This window comes from Helicoverpa armigera, chromosome 14 (genome assembly GCF_030705265.1).
Source record: "Helicoverpa armigera isolate CAAS_96S chromosome 14, ASM3070526v1, whole genome shotgun sequence".
NCBI classification, from domain to species: Eukaryota; Metazoa; Arthropoda; class Insecta; order Lepidoptera; family Noctuidae; genus Helicoverpa; species Helicoverpa armigera.
The window spans coordinates 9,637,004-9,655,988 of NC_087133.1; the positions used below are offsets into that span (position 1 = coordinate 9,637,004).

Here is an 18,985-nt window from a genome sequence, read left to right on the forward strand (position 1 = left end):
GCTCGCGGCATTGTCAACAATTTAATTCTGGTTTTACTAAATTTCTATAGATGTTATTAAGCGCTAGACCATGTTGAGAAGCGTACGGCCGCGAGCGGCTCACGAAATTCGTCGTCCGCGCGCGACTGTCGCGGCCCTCGGCAGCGGTGCCATACATTTTCATAGGTTGACTTTTGTCGCGCGCGGCTGCGACAATCGCGACCCACGGAATTCTACCTTAAAGTTTCGTGATTGACATTGTCAAACTACACTAGCGCTTCACTATCGAGCGTGTTGACAAGTTGAACTAAATTAAACTCGAGATTTTGACAGATCTGCCAAAATCTGTCTATCTATAGGGGAGGTAGGGAGAGATGGGCAGTTGAGACATGATCAAATCAGAATAAAGGGGGTCCTTTTATTCTGATTTGATCATAGTTTTTTTTTATTGGGTAGTTTACGTTACCGACTGGTAACAGTGTTCATCCATAGACTATCTGTCATTTCTGTGAGTTGTCAAGAACAAACACTCGTAAAAGTACTTAAATATTTTGTTGCGGTTTCGGATCGTTATAAAGAGAAAACTAATGAAAGGTATGTGTATTTTCTATTATAAATGATTGATTGTCAAAATCTCCAGTTACAATTATAGTAAGTCGATGCAATCCACACCTATTATACCTCTAGAAGAGGTACTACAGCAATAGTTTATGGGCCCCACGTTTTATTTTAGTCTAATATGACCGGGACCACCTACGTAGGTTGACAGGTAAGTAACTATTTTTATTTTCTAGTTTTCAGTGCACATAAGATAAAACCGTTTTACTTAAGTTTTTTACCGATTTTTTTTATAAACTAAGTCAAAGTGTCCAATGCTCCCTATGGTAGGGAGGCTTGGACATACCATGTAATGTATAATTTGTAAATTTTGTTCTTCTTCTTCAGTGAAAATTTGTGAGGTTATAAATCTGCGCTAAAATCCTTTATAGAATCTTGTTTCAGGTACCGTTGCCAACTTGATCTAGGGACTCCATATTTATCAGCTGTTAATTTTATTTTTAACCTTTTGATACCTCTTGTATTGCTCGTTATATTAAATCTTTAGGAATTTCCCGTCGCAAACCATTCTTTTTAACCCCCGACGCAAAAACGACGGGGTGTTATAAGTTTGACGTGTCTGTGTGTGTGTGTGTGTATGTGGCATCGTAGCTCCCAAACGGATGATCCGATTGTAATGCGGTTTTTTTGTTTAAAAGGAATGTCATTCGGGAGTGTTCTTAGCTATGTTTGGTGGAAATCGGTTCAGGTCTTCAAGGTCATCAGCTCGTTTGTTAGGTGTGATAGGAATGTTACACGCTCAGTTTACTTGCAAACATATGTGGGATCTAAAATTTGAAATACTAATGTCTTCTGGAACCACTGAGCTGGTCTGCTGTTAGGACACGAAGATAGGTGACGTAACCCTGAACTGCCTTTTAGTAAACCCATCGAGTTTGGGCTCGTTTAATTTGTCTTGACTAGTTTTCTTCACGTTTCTAATTGACGAGAACCTAATGCTGGAAATGGGATGTGGCGGATGAAACCCTAGAATGGTATATAACCCTGGATCAACAAAGGTCCATCTTTATTGTTTCTCAATCTGTGCAATTCTCCCAGAGCCAGTTTGTCATGAGGATTGTTAAACAGCTTCCTTTGGCTGAGATCGCATATTATAGCGAACCCATCATAAAAAGAAGGAAAAATTAAGGAGCTCCTTTAAAAAACCATGAAATAAAATAAAATTATAAATTTAAAAAAACCCCCGACCCAAAAAAGTACGCAATTATTATGACAAAATGTTATAAACGATAAACCCTAAAAAAGCAAAAAGTAACTTTAAACACTACGTAAGTACCAACTAAAGCATGTCAGACTAAACAAAATTTTGACGTGTCGACGGTTTTATTTAAACCGTTTAAATATCTCGTAATGTTGAAACTGATTGTAATTTTTAGGATAGCTCTTTGATTTTATCTAGCCAAACATAAGAAATGGCAATAAAAGTTGATTATCTGTAAAATCTGATTTTTTTATGCAATAAATGTGAAAAAGTGCCCATCCCTCCCCTACCTCCCCTAAAGTATGAAATGACATTACGAATCGAAGTGAAATGCGAGTTGTTGATCGAATTTTATAGAATCGCAGGACAGATCGTAAGCTCGGCGTTGAAGACGAATATGATCGTAGGCTCAATGACATAACCACGAAAATTTGTATGTTACCTCTCAATTTAACCATCCACGTAACTTTAAACCAAAGCAAATTGGTTGCAAAGAATCTTGGCAGCATTACAAAGCGACATTACACGGCATCAGTGTCGGGAACGAAGACTGCAGAGCACGAAGATTGGATCCGATAAGGAACGAGCACGGCCGCGACAGTTCCCTAGTACGTGATAAAAGATACGCTTATTGGATCATGTTGGTTAAGGGCGAAGTTAATATATTGGGGAAGACTTATCACATGTTCGTAGATTGTGTTTGTAAGGGGCTTGTAGATTATGGCTGTTTAAAGATATGATTTTTTTTTTCATTTAGAGCGAGACAACATCTGCATAAATATACCGACAATAAGTATGAAAAACTGATGTACCTATACAAAATAGTTAATCGCAGTGTATTTCTATAAAACTAGAAAAATACGATACCTTTTTTAGGGCAAAGAAAAGTATCCTACCTTTATATAGAAAGTCCTTATGGAGTACAAGTAGGTATGCACTGTTAATAAGCCGCGAAGTTTGAAAACTCATAGTTGCATAAAAGTGAAGTATGTACGTACAAAACGAAGAACAAAAATAAGTGAGAAAATGCAAGTAGGTATATGAGAGTTACCTACTTTAAATTACATACTTACTTTCAAAAGGCTTTCCATCCAAAACCTTCCTTTATAACTTGAAATGAAATAACTTTTGCTGAATACATCGTGTTTCATTCGTATTCTTATACATTTTACATTTTTCCGGCTCTCGGATCCATAGAGGAAGTTCTCAAGTTATTTAACGGACTTCTAAACCAGAAAAGCTTAGAGTGTATGAAACTGCCTCAAGTTATGCTTTGGTACATTGTTTGACCGGGAAACAATATTCATGTACTTTTTATTCTTTAAATAATTTGTATAAAAAAAATCATTTTTACCGTAAAAAAAATACCACGAAGATTTATCACACTAAACACCCACGTTACATTACGTACGCTATAAAGAATTGAGAATGATTGCTCAATATTTCAGAAAAAATAATCTGCTGTTTTTTTTCAATGCCTATACATCGAGACATTATGTTCTCATCGGCATCTACCTGTCTCAAAATGATTCTTTTACTAAGACAATTTGTAATACAGACTTTGCAAATGACTCTCCATATTAAATATACACCGTCGCGTTTTCCTCAAGGTTTTTCTCACACAATGCGATGACTTTAAAACGTTGTCTCGAAATTGTACAACATATGGTTATGCATTGTTATGTCTCATAATGACAGTTAATATTTTTTTGAATGGCTTAGACTACGTTAATGGAGGTACAAGGCTTGCCATGACATATTCAGAGATGGGCATTTACAGTATCTATGCAGCATAATAAGTAGAATATTGCTTGGGGAGAATAAGCCTGGTTGTAATACTGAACTGTCAGGAACTATATGTATACATAAAAGCACTCTGAAGTAGGTATTTATATTGATAAAGTTATCTCTAAAGTAACAATAAAGGTACGAAGTCAGCTCATGCATTCTATTTCTAATCAATAAAGGACCTTATGAAAAGACTAAAACAGTTCATTATAAGTTTAGTCCACTAAAACTATACATTTGACGTTTAAATCACACCAATAAAATGAATCATTACTTTACACCTGTCATTTAACAAACAAACATGACCTTTATAGATATGACCCTACCTTTAACGAGAGACAGTTAATTTGTACAATCAGCTATCAAAATAACTGACAACAATTTGACGCCCAACAAAGTTTATTGCTCCAACTAATGTTCAATTCGTAATCATATTAAAACAAGTCGTTAACGAAGGGACCCAAACTTAAATGTCAGAGTTACAACAATAATTGTTCGAAATAACTCGTTCCGTTCTGTTCGGTACAAAGTTTCACCAGTTAGCGAAATAAATTAAAAAGTGATGCTTTCAACAAAATTGTTTGTTGACTTTACCTTTTCAGTGACCGATGTTTGTTGAGTTAAAGGCATAAGGAATCGCTTATTTTTGCCTGTCAGTGATTTTGCAGATTTTATAAATGTGGTTATTTCAGGGCCTTTAAAGGCAGAAGAAATAATTAAAACAGCGAATATACAATCAGAATAATGATCAATTTTAATCTAACACCTAAACGAGTAAATAATATTTTTAACGAAACAACCTCCGTAATTATTTAATCAAATTGCTCCAAAATAATAATTATCGTTAGACATAAGAGACCTTAATAACTACCTACTTAAAATATAATTAAACGTCACAAGATTTGCATTTAAGAGGAGATCCGAAGCTTTCGCGCTTTAGACAAAGAACGGCTCGAAAACAAACAAAAAGTAATTACGAACTCATTTGATTGATTTTAATTAAAACTGGAGCTGAAAATAAGGCTGAGAGATAGAAAAAAATAGAACATTGTTTTCTGTTCCTTGCGGCTCTAAAGTAAATGGAACTGGTGACAATCTATGTGTGTTTCCGTCCCTAGACAATACGCAAGCTACATTGTTCCGAGAGCGGACTACCCAGCGCTTCCAACGATTGGACCAAGTGATAAATCGTGTACATGCTTCGAAAACATATTGGCCAGCCAACCCCGACCTCAAAGTCCCTACGAAGTTAGCCAAACAACATTTAATAGATTGTTAACTAACATCCTAATGAAATAAAATCCTTACGTAAAACAACACCCCGAAAAACACTTTAAAGCTACAACAATAAAGGTCAGTTTAGAATGTTTCGCTCTTGCTTTGATTTGAAATTGGCTCACGTTCGAGTGGGGGACGACGGAAAAAATCTATTGAACACGAAAATTACCTTTCGCGTTTGCGGGAAAGTCAAACTTGACCCACTTTATTTGAACTTTACCTACTATAACTCACGAAGTTGTATAACAACCGTTAAATAGGTTTAGTCGGTATGTTAGTATTGTAGATTTCCTAAATTATATCTTTATGGTAATGCTGGCTTCGCGTGACAAGGGTACAATTTGCAGAAATGCAGGATTGATTTATATGTTCCGATGGCGTGGGTATAAATACCTTCCTTCTTTGGGTACCTATGCACAATCAATATTGGACTTGTCCCGTTGTGGGCGTTTAATTCTGTTTAAAACAACAATAAATTGATCTTTCCATAATTGAATGGTTGCACTTTAATTATACAATGTTTTGCAGTATAATGAAAACGTGATAATTAAAAGCTTGATAACACGATCGGTCCATTGATTGATAGTGCTCATAACTTATTTAATTTTATCGATGAGCGTAATTAATAGCGGAATAAACTTAATTAAAAGTGTATATTGTTAGCCTTTTTATAACATAGTTGTTGTATCCTGGGCCTAAAATGAGGTTGTACACAGAAGTGTTCCGTTAAGGCGCGTTTTGAATTCTAGCTCCCAACTGCAACTGCCCACCGCACATGCTGCGAGTGCTGCCACTGCATGAAATCAGCCCTGCTGCAACATGAAACCGTTTTGGATCTAAGCGGCAGCAGCACGTGTAATCGCTGTCAGAAATCGACCAATTTCATGCAGTGGCTGCAAGTGCAGTCGGCAGCTAGCCTTTCAAAGCGTTCAAAATAAAATACACAATAGTAAGTACATACTAAAACTTTTATCCTAAAGATTGGATGTCCCCGTTTACACTTCGAGAAAATATAAAACTTTAAACGATATTACGTGGCATAGAAATAAACGATACGAATATGACCTAATCGGCTTATGTTCGAACCGTTTCGGTTTCCGATAGTACAAGATAGTTGAGACCAATACTTACTTGGTCATGGGTACTGGATATTGTCAAATGATATCGCTACCTTTACACGGTTAAGAATCAGCTGCATTTAAAATACGGAGCCGTTCCAAGATTATATATGTATTTTCCTTTTTACTTACACAATTTATTCGGTATGAACACTAAAACATTTGCAATAAGGTGGCGTTGAAAGTAAGGAATTTCCTGGAACTGTATATATATAACTGTATATATTTTACGTACCTAATCAAATAACTATTAATAAAATAAAGTCAAAAGTTGTAACTCTATATCTGTTTATAGGTAACTTAATGTACAAGCTTCGAACAAAACTAATACTTTCGATGTTTCGAACACAATGTAGGCACAGCATTTTTACAGAAAACCACTGCAGATCATTATTTCGTTATTCTCTCAGAAGGAATGTATGTATGCCTTTGTTGGTAAGTTACACTCAGTAACTACATTGCATTAGGAGAGAAACCTTCAAACAAACAATAAACCAACAAGACACACCATTTCTTCAAACAAGATCGTAGCCAAGAAATAGGCGAGTCGTATTCCGAAACCCATCTCAGTTATGTTTCTGTGCCTATTTAGTAAGGATCAATGGATCTTCGAAGAAAACCCGAGGATTAGGGGAGAAGGGAGATATGAACAAAGCTGGGGTAATCATTTGTGTTAACGCAGCTGATGTATTAGGCTTGAGGCTTTTTGACTTCTGCGAATTGTATTAGTGGGAATTTTATTAAGAGATATAAGGGATGTTAGGCAGATTTTCTTTTGGTATTAATGCGATTAATTTAGGTGTTATGAAGATGGAATATCCTGCTTTGTGGTGGACCATAAATTAATTTATGAGGACAATCCATTTGGATCCCGCATTCACTCCTACAAAACTTGGAAAGTATTTATCCTACATACCTTAAATTCAGAATTTTAGTAGGTATCAAAACATAGAAGTAAAAATTAAATATTAATATCTCGAGTTATTCATAAAAGATATTATCCAGTAAAAAATAATTTAAGGGGATAAGGTTTCAAGGGTTTTTTGCATTGGGTTTTTGCGCACGTTTCATTATACGCATGACTGATTCTGTAATCATATCCCAACCGTTATGGTCGGGAAACGCCAGGATGGAGGAAATTATTTCATTGTGCGCTGTTATTGGCCATTACAAACGTTCCTATTTCGAACAGGCCAATAACGAAACAGTTGATCGTAATAAAATTGTTACTATGAAATAACTTTTGCATGCAAGCTTTCAGCATTGATCGCTCCATTTCTACGTAAGTGTTTCGCCAATAGGACCCAGCGCATTGTTACCCAGCAATGGAATATAAAGTAGATGCGTAGTCTTCATAGTACAGAGTAATCCAAGCAAAAAAATCTTATTTTGAAAATCCGTCCTAACATAATCACAGCCTAATATTAAAGTAAACCACGCCATCTTTATCACCGATTCGAGTAAGTGACCCAATTTAATCGCCAACGCGAGTAAAGTGAGCTATTCTGAAGCGGTTAAAGCGCTACGTGGTTTTATAAGTAAGCTGGAAAAAGCGCTGCACGATGTAAATCTTGGCGAACAATTTTCGTTGCCTTGAAAGTTGTGGGTCAGGGTGACACGTGAATGCCGAGCTAATTCTTTTTTTGCTCCAGTTTGCGCATAATGTGCAACCTTTTTAGAATCTTTTTTTTCTTCAATCCGCCGTTTAGCATTTTTTTAGAATAAGAATTGTGTTTGTGTTTGGAATTAGAATTCATGAAATACGTTTTCCGGGCGTCTTATGGGAAAATGTTATTGTTAAATGGCCTAAGGGGTTTGTGTATTCAAAAGTATGGATTTAATCGATGTCAAATCAATAGTGTGGTTACCCATAGCTATGGGAAGAGACGGACTTATACGAAACTCTGCCCAATATAGGAAAAGAGTCTATTGCAATAATCTGGTAATCCAATCTCACATGAAAAACCCCAATAAAACTATTTAGAACCGTCACTCTGGCGACCACTATCCAAAAAAAAAGCACAGATCCAATTAAGTACTTAAACAAAAGAAAATAAGGTCATACAACACATGAACACTAACAGTTAAAACGAAATCGATGTCGCAGTCTTCCAAACGACCTAATTTCCGTCTGCGACATCCTAATCCGGATTTAGTGAGGCCTGGCTTCAGGCCTGGCTTCAGGCCTAGGCCACGTCAACACAATGTTTTAACGGCCTTAATTTAATTAAAGGTTTAATTGAATTGATTTGGACAGATGGGCCGCAGGTCTGCGAATTTCGGACTAATTAGTACGAATGTGCTTTGTGCTCGTTTTAGAAGGTTTTATTATGAGGGAATTGAATGTTTTGGGTGTTTCATTCAAATAGGTGAAGGTTAAAAAGGTTACGAATAGCTACGTGTTCGGCTGATAAGGTGTTAATTTTTTGTAGCCCCCATTAGTAGGACTTAATTCACTGCGTGAAAAAGGGACTGCTATTACAACTCGTATAATTGTTATCTGCCTTGGTCGGTCACAATTTATGTGTTACGACGCCTATTTTTTGGATATTATACTAGAAATAGGAAAAATTTAGTTTATTTAAATATAGAAAATTGTTCTTGTTTTTAGATGCTCAGCACTTAATCCTGAATGGGTAAAACCTGCTTTTATTGAAACGAAAAATACTGTATAGAATCCCGAACCTATTGTGTAGTTGACGGTTATCAATTTTCAGGGGAAGATAGCATTTTTCCTTAGTGGCCAAGTACTGACTGACGGAATTTTCAACTGCAGCAAAACAGAGGCCAGTTTAATTACTTATTCAAGATTAATTTCAGTTTTGGTGTCCTCTACAAAGACATTTTAACGAAAAAATTAAGGCAAAAGTAGCAACGCCAACAAATGCAAATGTGCTTCGACCGGTGCAAGAATCAATAAGACGTCTTTGTCTAGCGAGACAACAAAGGGAATGCGCTCCCCTCCCGAACATTAAACTTTATTACCAAAGAGTATTTAGTATATTACACTAATACTTTTTGATGGCCTGTTAAAACTGGCCAGCGTCAGCTTTTTTAAAAATTGAATTTGGAATACTTTAAATGAAAATAAAAAAAATGATTTTGTTTTCATTAGTTTTATGAAATAAAAAATTGCTATTGAAATAAATTATGGTATAGAAAAATTTACGGAGAGCAAAATGTATTTTATTTATTTATCTGTCGCATGGCCAAATGGCGGTAAACAACCTGTCAAAGAAAAATTATTTCTAGCATATTTTCTTGAGACAACCAAGACGACGCGATTTGTGAGTATTGATTGAGTTTTCTTTGATACAATAGTGATGCGATTATTTTAACATTTTATTTATTTGAATCACGAAAAAAAAACGAAAAAAGTTTGCAATCGTTTCAAAAATCATTCTGGTTTACAAATGCCATCAGCTTAGCAATTTCTTTGCAATCACATCATTAATATTCAATTCTAGTACAAAATGACATAATGCACAATCAGACACAAGTAGGTCAGCAATTGCTATTGCACTTAATGATCCGTAATAAGAGCATTTCCGACTTAAATGAATGAATCATTTTATTATTGTCTATCTGTAGGAGTATAGTAGACATAATAAAAATATAAAAACATTAACATGGAGTTGTTTTACCATTGTTCAAGATCTAGGAATAAATATTTTTTTACGATGTAAGTTTGGAAAAAAAAATGCGATTGTTTTTTGGTTTGCAGGAAGGATAGCTCTGAATAAAATATAATTTTGACTATATGGTAATTTCACAAGGTTCACAGCACAGTTAGTAAATAACGTTATGTTTAAAATGCAATTATGATTCCCGCTATAAGTTTCTAAAATCAATCGAATTGACGTTTAGTTCAAACGTATAAGGGCTATATCTTTAAGGGGAAAAATCATTGTTGTTTTAACGTAAACGAACGATTGAAAAGACTAAATTAAATAGGTAAGGTAAACGCGGGTGAAGTCGTCATGCCCCAATAGTCGTCAATTAATCTTAAAACTTTTATTATTATTTTCTACTGAACTTAAAATGGGCCGGTTTATATATCAACATATTCTTGATAATATATTGCACAATTGAAATAACAATACGGGGTTTTAACAGTCACGGCTTCTAAGATATGTTATTTCAAACGTGTGTGCCCTAACAAAATCGTTTTTTCGTGAAGTTCAGCTGTCAAAAGTGAAACTCAGCACGTGGTTTTGTGTTTTGATTTACATAACTCCAGTGGGGTCTGTGGTATGTTTCTTTGTTCAATTAGATAGTTAAGTTTATTTGCTAGCGCTGTAATATGCAATTTGGAATACTTTTAACATAGAAGATATATTTTTTTAATGTGACATCTATTGGTACTTCAAAACTCCCATTTGACCCAGAACCCGTCAATTTTACAATTATTATGACGACTACTGGGACATGCTCAAAAGTTGCACCTAAACTCGTCATAATGAGGATATTTTGTGTTTTACAGTACAAAATGCGAATAAATAGCTAATATCGGGACTTTTACAAAATTGATAACTGTCTAGAACAAACATATTTAAGGTTAAGATTACATTTATTCATAAAACTGCGTTTCTTTTAAGCTTTTTCTTAGGGGTAAATTTTACTCTGCTGGTTCTAGATGCACGTACACAGTCATGTTATTCGATTCAATTAATATGTTCTTAATGGTTAAATCCCCTGTTTTCCGCTTTGGGTACAAGTAGGTCTAGCACTAGCCTTTGTTTCTACTACGCTTGGATTACAATTTGTGGCAAACAAAAATTCTGACTGTTCTTACACTATACTTTTTTGTTCGAAATAACTGCATTTCGTTATGCGTATTGTACCGCGTCTTCCTAACGTGCCTTGATAGCGCCTGTATAAAAATTATGTCATTCAACTAGTTTTGACGCAAAAGCTCATCGCTGTCACTTCTTTGCTTGTCGTATTCGATATTGATGGGTAAAGAGTAATCTTAAGTAAGATTTTTTATTTAAAATTGTCTGTATTTAGTGATTGCATGATCGTAATTTTAATAGCAGATCATGACTGAAAGAAACTACAAGTAAGAGGGCCTTTTAAAAGTCATAAAAGCTGTAAATAAAGGGCCCACACACAACATCAGATGCAGCAAAAAAATTTAAAACGCCCTTTTAAGACAACTTTAATGAAATGGTGACACAAAACCGACGATTATCCCTGTATACATATACTATAGAAATGAACCCAAGGACAATCTCCGGTAAACTACTTGGGCTATTGCGTTGCGAGGGATGTTGATTGGATATAGGAAACTATAGGAACTATGGCACCTGGAAAAAAGTCGTGGTGGCCTGGTGGGCCAAGAATCAACCTCTCAAGTATGAGGGCGCGGGTTCGATTCCAGGTCAGGCAAGTACCAACGCAACTTTTCTAAGTTTGTATGTACTTTCTAAGTATCTCCTGCAATGACACCAATGACTGTGTTTCGGATGGCACGTTAAACTGTAGGTCCCGGCTATCCTTGAACATCCTTGGCAGTCGTTACGGGTAGTCAAAAGTTAGTAAGTCTCACACCAGTCTAACCAAGGGGTATTGGGTTGCCTGGGTAACTGGGTTGAGGAGGTCAGATAGGCAGTCGCTTCTTGTAAAGTACTGGTACTCGGCTGAATCCGGTTAGACTGGAAGCCGACCCCAACATAGTTGGGAAAAAAGGCTCGGAGGATGATGATGATGAGGAACTATGGCACCTGCCGATGACAATGTATAAAATACATGTTAAAATGGCAGGTGGAGACTCGCCACCTCACTTACTGGGCCCCCGGGAATCAGTTGCTAAATCGCAACAAGAGGGCAACAGGTACATGAGCGGCTGAAGGGTAAGGATACCTCGGCGGACTTTAAACGCAGATCACGCGCCCCCTGTGGGTCCAGCATCACCAGCCCACTCGCCACTTACTACGAGGCACCTACCCTCCGAGCAGGGCTGCTAACCCTGCTCTAGCGACTCCACTCTGGTCGGCCAATGAAGGCAAGCCAAGAGGCGGGAGACCTTCACTCCAGCAGGCCGGAGATGGGGGACAGTATACTGCCGTCGTATGAAAGAAGGGCACATCTACCATTTTGGTCAAACTGAGATAATTGAGATTAAAGTTTTTACCATATTCTGCTCCATCGCGTGGAAACCTATAGCTTAAAAGAAAAAAAAATACTGATGATATATGCGTGAAGGTTAGTACTATTATATTTTTAACTTTTTAGTTTTTATATATAGTTAATTTTAAAATAAATTCAAATTATTCCTTTCAACTTAAAAAAAAAATTATTAAAAAATACCACTTACTACAAAGAAATGGCACAAGTAACCAAATGTGACCTTTCTTTTTAATATTTCAAGAAAATTAGTCATTGAGTCTGAAAGAAGGGGCACATTTGTCTAATTGCGCTTTTTTAATGCAAATTTACTACATTTTTTCTACAAAAAAAAGACAAATAATCATGCGAGGAAACTTTAATAAACTATAAAACAATTATTGTCATGCCATTTCTGGTTATCCTTATCCAAATAACTGAAACAAATTTACTTCTAGGACACCAACATTTAAACAAAAAAGAACCTTTCTTAATATTCAATAGTTATTTTTAAATTATTAGGGATCTCATCCTTCAATTTTGGTTAACTAATAGAACTTATAAATTAGAAAGAAAAAGTGCTAATACTTAAACTCAATTACAGTTTTTAGTTAGTTACCTAAGTAAGTATACCTAAGGAAAATCAAAATTTTATATTTATATTATTTTTAATAATAATGGGTTGGACCCAATTTAAAAATCTATAAAATAATCTCTAAATCTCTAAATTACAATATAAAAAATAAGTCAAAATATTCTATATTAATAGAGGTAGTAATAGGAGCATAAAGAAGACGGATCACAATCCATACAAAATTGCCCCACGTCTTAAAAAAGGTTGAAAACCAAAAGAAGATGGATCAAAATTGCCCCACGTCCTACAACAATGTGACGTATCTCAAAAAAAAGATAAAAATGTAAAAAAAATATGACATACTCTGTAACTTAATTTTTTTACACCTTCATACGAAAAAAATGCTTCAAAAATTGTTCAGGCGCTGTTATGAAAAAATTGTTCATGAGAAAATTTAAGGACCATTTTTTTAAATTATGTATATGATTGATAGTGTCTACCTCCCAGGTGGTCCCATATTCATCAGGTCAGGATCTGATGATGGAAACCCTGAGAAATCCAGGGCAACTTTTGAAAGTTGTAGGCATGCGCAGGATAAAAACTTGACAATGAGGTGTATGTCTGATTACTTATTAAAAAAAAAAAAACCGACTCCCAAAAAAACACTGAAAAGCAAAAAAAAAAACTATTAGGTGCATCGGCCTAGAAGTCGGTGCTTTTCATTGTTTTGGGAGTCGGTCTTATTTTTTTGTAAAAAGTTTTTTTATTTTTGGCTTTTCAGTGACAAGCTTAGTTGTTACTAACCGTATTAGTGGAAAGTTCTCATCAATACGAATAATATACGACCACACACGAGGTAGTTTACATATTCAGTTGTCGAGTTCGCTTGACCTTCTCTGGTCTCCATCATCAGGTCAGCTCCAAAATTTCACTGTTGTAAAGGTCTATTCAATACAAATAATATATAAGCCCAAACACGAGGTAGTTTACATATTCAGTTGTTGATTTCCCTCGACCCTCTTTCGTCTCCATCATCAGGTCAGCTCCAAACCTTCACTGTTGCATAGTGTTATCAGACATACACCTCATTGTAAAGTTTTTATCCTGCGCATGCCTACAACTTTTAAAAGTTGCCCTGTATTTCTTAGGGTTTCCATCATCAGATCCTGACCTGATGAATATGGGACCACCTGTGAGGTACACACTATCAAACAAAAATATAATTTAAAAAAATGGTCTATAAATAGTCTTATGATCGATGTTTTTATAACAGCGCCTGAACAATTTTCAAAGCATTTTTTTTGTATGAAGGTGTAAAAAAATTAAGTTACAGAGTATGCCATATTTTTTTTACATTTTTATCCTTTTTTTGAGATACGTCACATTGTTGTAGGACGTGGGGCAATTTTGATCCATCTTCTTTGGTTTTCAACCTTTTAAGCTATGTTATTAGAGCTTATTCGTCGCTTATAGCTTCGACGTCACAGGCACAACTGACGCGTTTCAATCAAACCCTGCCCTCCTTTCCTCACCTAATCGTAAATAATTTAAAGAAAAGGCACAACTGGGTCTTTGTGACTTTTATACGTAAATTAATTGAGAAATACATGGATTATTTATTTAGTAGAAAGAGCACATCTGGCATTTGAGCCTTTTCTTTATGTTATGTTGTAGATGTGCCTTTTCAAAGTAGTTTTTAGTAAAAATCTATATGAAATTATAGTCACATCTACGTATTTGTGCCTTTTCAATAAAATGGTAAATAAATGTGTCTTTTCATCTTATAAAACATGAATATTAGTCTCATTTGTGCCTTTTAAGCCATCTGTATCTCCGTATTCCTTAAAGATAAAATTCTACAAAAAATTGAGCAGATGCGCCTTTTTTTTCTGATTCTAAATATGTATGTAACTCAATTTTTAAAAAAATGTTAGTTGTGCCCTTTTTTCTTACGACGGCAGTATACTCTCCCTGGAGCACTCGGATATATAGCCCCGCGGGGTCGCTACTCCCCGTCATCCACCTCAGATGCCCTGTGGGGCTTATTAGATATTATAATTATTGAGTTTGAACGGTTAGTTGTACCTTATCATATTTTATTTTTTGATTGATACCTTTAAGACAGTAGACAGTTTAAACTGTCTATAGAGATTTTTGCAAATGGTACTTAGCATGCGCTAAGCAGTTCAGAAGTTTTGATGAATGACAACCTTACCTACATATCTATGAATGTTAGTAATTAAGCGATAAGCTATATAAATGAATGTGGCTTTTATTTTTTGTGAATACGAATTATTTTATTTTACAATTTAAATATTTTAAAAGTAATTATTATTTTACTCGTGCTACATATGCACATGACTGCATCGTTATTATGATTAAAAAATATAACATACTAGCTTCTGCCAGCGGTTTCACCCGCATCCCGTGGGAACTACTTCCCGTACCGGTATAAAAAGTAGCATATAGCCTTCCTCGATACATAGGCTATCTAACACTGAAATAAATATTCAAATCGGACCAGTAGTTTCTGAGATTAGCGCGTTCAAACAAACAAACTCTTCAGCTTTATAATATTAGTATAGTTATCGGCACGAATCTTGAGCTCTGACCTACTCCTGCGCAGAAGTATTTATTGGGTCCCTTTTGTGGTATGAAGTGAGGCGCGGGGACGGGCTAAAGCGGTGATTGGCCCGCAGTGCATCGCGTTACTCGGGATCACTCGGGATTGGTTCTTTGCTAATAAATCACTTCTGCGCAGATGTAGGTCAGAGCTCAAAATTCGTGCCGATAACTATATAGATATTTTAGACATAGACTGGTTTTGTGATTCCAAGCGTTTGATAGATAGGAATATCTGTTTTATTGAATACCTGCTCTTCTAACAGATTATGACCTGCTGTTCTAAATAGGAATTTGGTTTTTTATCTATTTACCTACCTGATGTTTCAAAAGCACAAGTATGCTTAACAAATTCAAGCACAAAAAAAATGTACATAACTTGAACCTTATGTTCAAGAGCAGAGAGTTTACATTAGCATTAAAAGTTGACGAGTACTGGGATAATTTGACGAGTATCCGTACAAATCAGACGACTATTGGTACAAATCGCCCTTTTTTTACTTTTGCCTTAATAAGTATATAAAACCATCAAAATGATTAAAAAGACATTAGTTAATTAGAATAATGAATAAATACTCTATCACGTCATGCAAAAATTTTCATTTTCTATTCAATATTTAACACACAGTAGCGCTTCAAAGTCAGTGATTTCCGAAATCCGACGACTATTGGTACGTTTACCTTAATAGGTGTGATGTTAGTACCTATTACAAATTGTGCCTACATGGGACAGTACGAGTGTAACGTTTCAATACATACAATAATAGAACTACATCCTGTATTCTTCGTAACTACAATTAAGGTAATTCCGCAGTGCATTTTGTAATTAAACTAATTGTGACCTTGACTTAGAAGTAATTGTATCCATTGTTTATAATAGTTTGCTTATCATGGCGAATTCCTGTTTACATCAGCCACGTAATCATTATTTAGAAGTAAATATGTACACATTGTATTTAGAAGCTTAAACTACTTACCTATCTTTTTTAAAAGGCAAATACCTACTATACTTATACAAAAATAAAAGTCATACAAAGTATATTTGTTTATAATGTTTGTTACGTTGAAAGAAGAGCAGTTGGTTGAAGTTTTCAATCTTGTATAGATCCGACTGCCAAGAAGGGCTACATAATACTGCTTCACCTTCTCATAGTGAAAGCAACTCCACCTGACGGTCTCTAACATGGAATGAAAGCTTTTCAATCATTTTCAAGATAAAATTGTAATCAATTCCCCGTTGATCCAAAAAAATGAAAATGGAATCATATCCAAACAAAAGAAGATTATTCAGTAAGCTGCTTTCGAAAAACCACCACAAAATGCTTTGTTTTACGCCCAGACATTATTTATGAAACCAACAAAAGTGCAGCAACAGTGTTAAAGCGAAATCTTGAATATTTACGTTTATGTAAAATAACAATGTGTACCATTCAGGCGAGCGTTTCCATCACGTTGTACCTATCTAAAGTCGTGTTTTTTTGTTCCTAGAACATATGAGTGAAGTGGCCGCTGTTTCCGAATATAAAGACTCACCTAGGAACTTTGTAAAATGTTCGTGCGCTACACAAATTTTGATTACTTAAATAGAGAACGGGCCTATATAGTCTTGATAAAAATGCTTATTGGTCAGTCACAGTTTACAAAACATGAATTAAACAGTTGTTTGCCGGAGCTTAGATATATATCCATTTTTATAAAAGTGACATACCTACAAGCACTTAATATTTTCATCTTTCTAAGTTAAATGACAACTGATGGTGAATTGCACCATACAACTTTAACGATAACCGAACCATTTTCAGTTATTCAATCACGGATTTGTCCAATAGGCGTCAAGTATACGTCTGGTTATCGTTTGGCTATCGTTTCAGTAAAATCAGCATCATCGTCAGCCTTTTTTATTGTCCTAGTGCTGGGCACAGGCCTCAGAGAATTCTCAATCAAATCCTCGAAAGATTTGCTCAATCCCACTAGGCATATCACCTACAAAACTCAATAACATATTTTATGCCCTACAGGAAAGTATAACGTATTGAGTCAAGAGTGAATTAAAATTGAGTGAAAACCATCACGGGACGGCCTAAATGGTTTATGGGCAAGTGCACTTACTTCAAGAAATATGGTGAGTGGTACGAAGACGGATTTACTGTAGGCTCCAATGTACTCGCTAGCCCTTTGTGATTTGTTTTTATGTAGATAGTGTGTGTAGTAATTCTGCTAGTGTACTTTTATTCGTTGGTTATTGTGGTTACTCTATTTGTAAGCGTGCTAAAGAAATCGTAGCAGTATTGCGCTGTATAGCCAAGTGATAAGACTCTGTTTTAGATGGCTATTTCATTAAAATTCAAGTTGTATAAATCACTAGTCTCGATATCCCAAAATATTGATTATATATTACCTACTAACCTACTGAATCCACAGTCTCTTTCTTGCAAAAGTAACGAGATTTCAACGAGAAAAAGAATGCACAAGTGAAAAATCTGAACGCTCCAAATATTCCAGTCAAAACTGCGCTCTACGCTGGATATCATTCCATCATTCCTTGATTGACAATTGACGATCGGGACTGACATTTTTGCAACAGGTAACAAAGTCACGAAATTCTCTTTGATACAAAGGCTAAGATAGCAAACCTTTTGTGATTCATTATTAAGGTACGATTTGAATTCTTGCTGACGACTGCAACTGCCATAGGTGTTCATACAGGTACATACAAACCAGTGGTTCAGCTGCGGCCGACTTCATTCAGCCGCAGCACATGCGGTCGGCAGTTGCAGTCAGCAGCAAGAATTCAAAATGTACCTTTGAGAACCTCGCAATATAGGTACGGTAGGCTGCTGTAGGTGCAACTGTCATGCACCTTAACACAAAAGTAATAAGTACGATTTTCCTATAAAACTGTTACCACTGACCTGAAGTTGACTGTACGAGTGAAAAGAACAAAATTCCTATAAACCTCCATAGCATGGGATTTATGCATCCGCAATACTCCATAGATATTCGTTGAAATATAGACGATATTCCCTAACGACTACCAGGAACTTTAGTCACTAGCAAGCCAGTTGACAAAAAGTATGGGGCAGTTTCATGTAAAATATTGTGTTTCTGATGCCGTAGTCAGATTGAAAATTGAAGCTTTTTGAAAAAGTGTAACGTGTACACGCATACGAAACTGACGACAACTTAAATGGTCAAGTTTAAAATTGGTTGAAAGCTATATTGACTTCAAATATTTTTTAGCTGAATGGTCTATAAATTGAATTTCTTATATTTATTTTTGGTAACGCATAACAAGAAGGCACGATATAAAAACTATGCGCTGCGTTATTCTCTGTGTTTCTATCGTTCCATTAAAATTTAATTTTGGGAAAGCATGGTAATTGATTTTGACATATCTTTGGATCCCGTTACACAGAAAGACTAAACGTGTGAGTAGATTTATACATACACATGTGTGAGTAAATACATAATATTCCGATAGCAGGATTATTGGAATATCGGTATAATAAACGAATTAACATTGATTTTCAACTATGGTGTATATTTACGTTGGAAACGCTAATTGCCTTTATTTGTATGATATATGATCCGACCTCCGGTTTTGTTAATGTATATCCAATCATTTCAGATCGATATTATTTTTATTTGCTTTTAATTACTTTATATTTGGATATTGATGAGTACAGTCACATTCATAGA

At 35.4% G+C, this 18,985-nt stretch overlaps 1 protein-coding gene across 2 annotated transcripts in view; it reads left to right on the top strand.

The window, feature by feature from the left end:
* Positions 1-18,985, top strand: part of Chp (chaoptin) — an 81,217-nt gene that overhangs the window by 27,913 nt on the left and 34,319 nt on the right. The window lies entirely within an intron of this gene.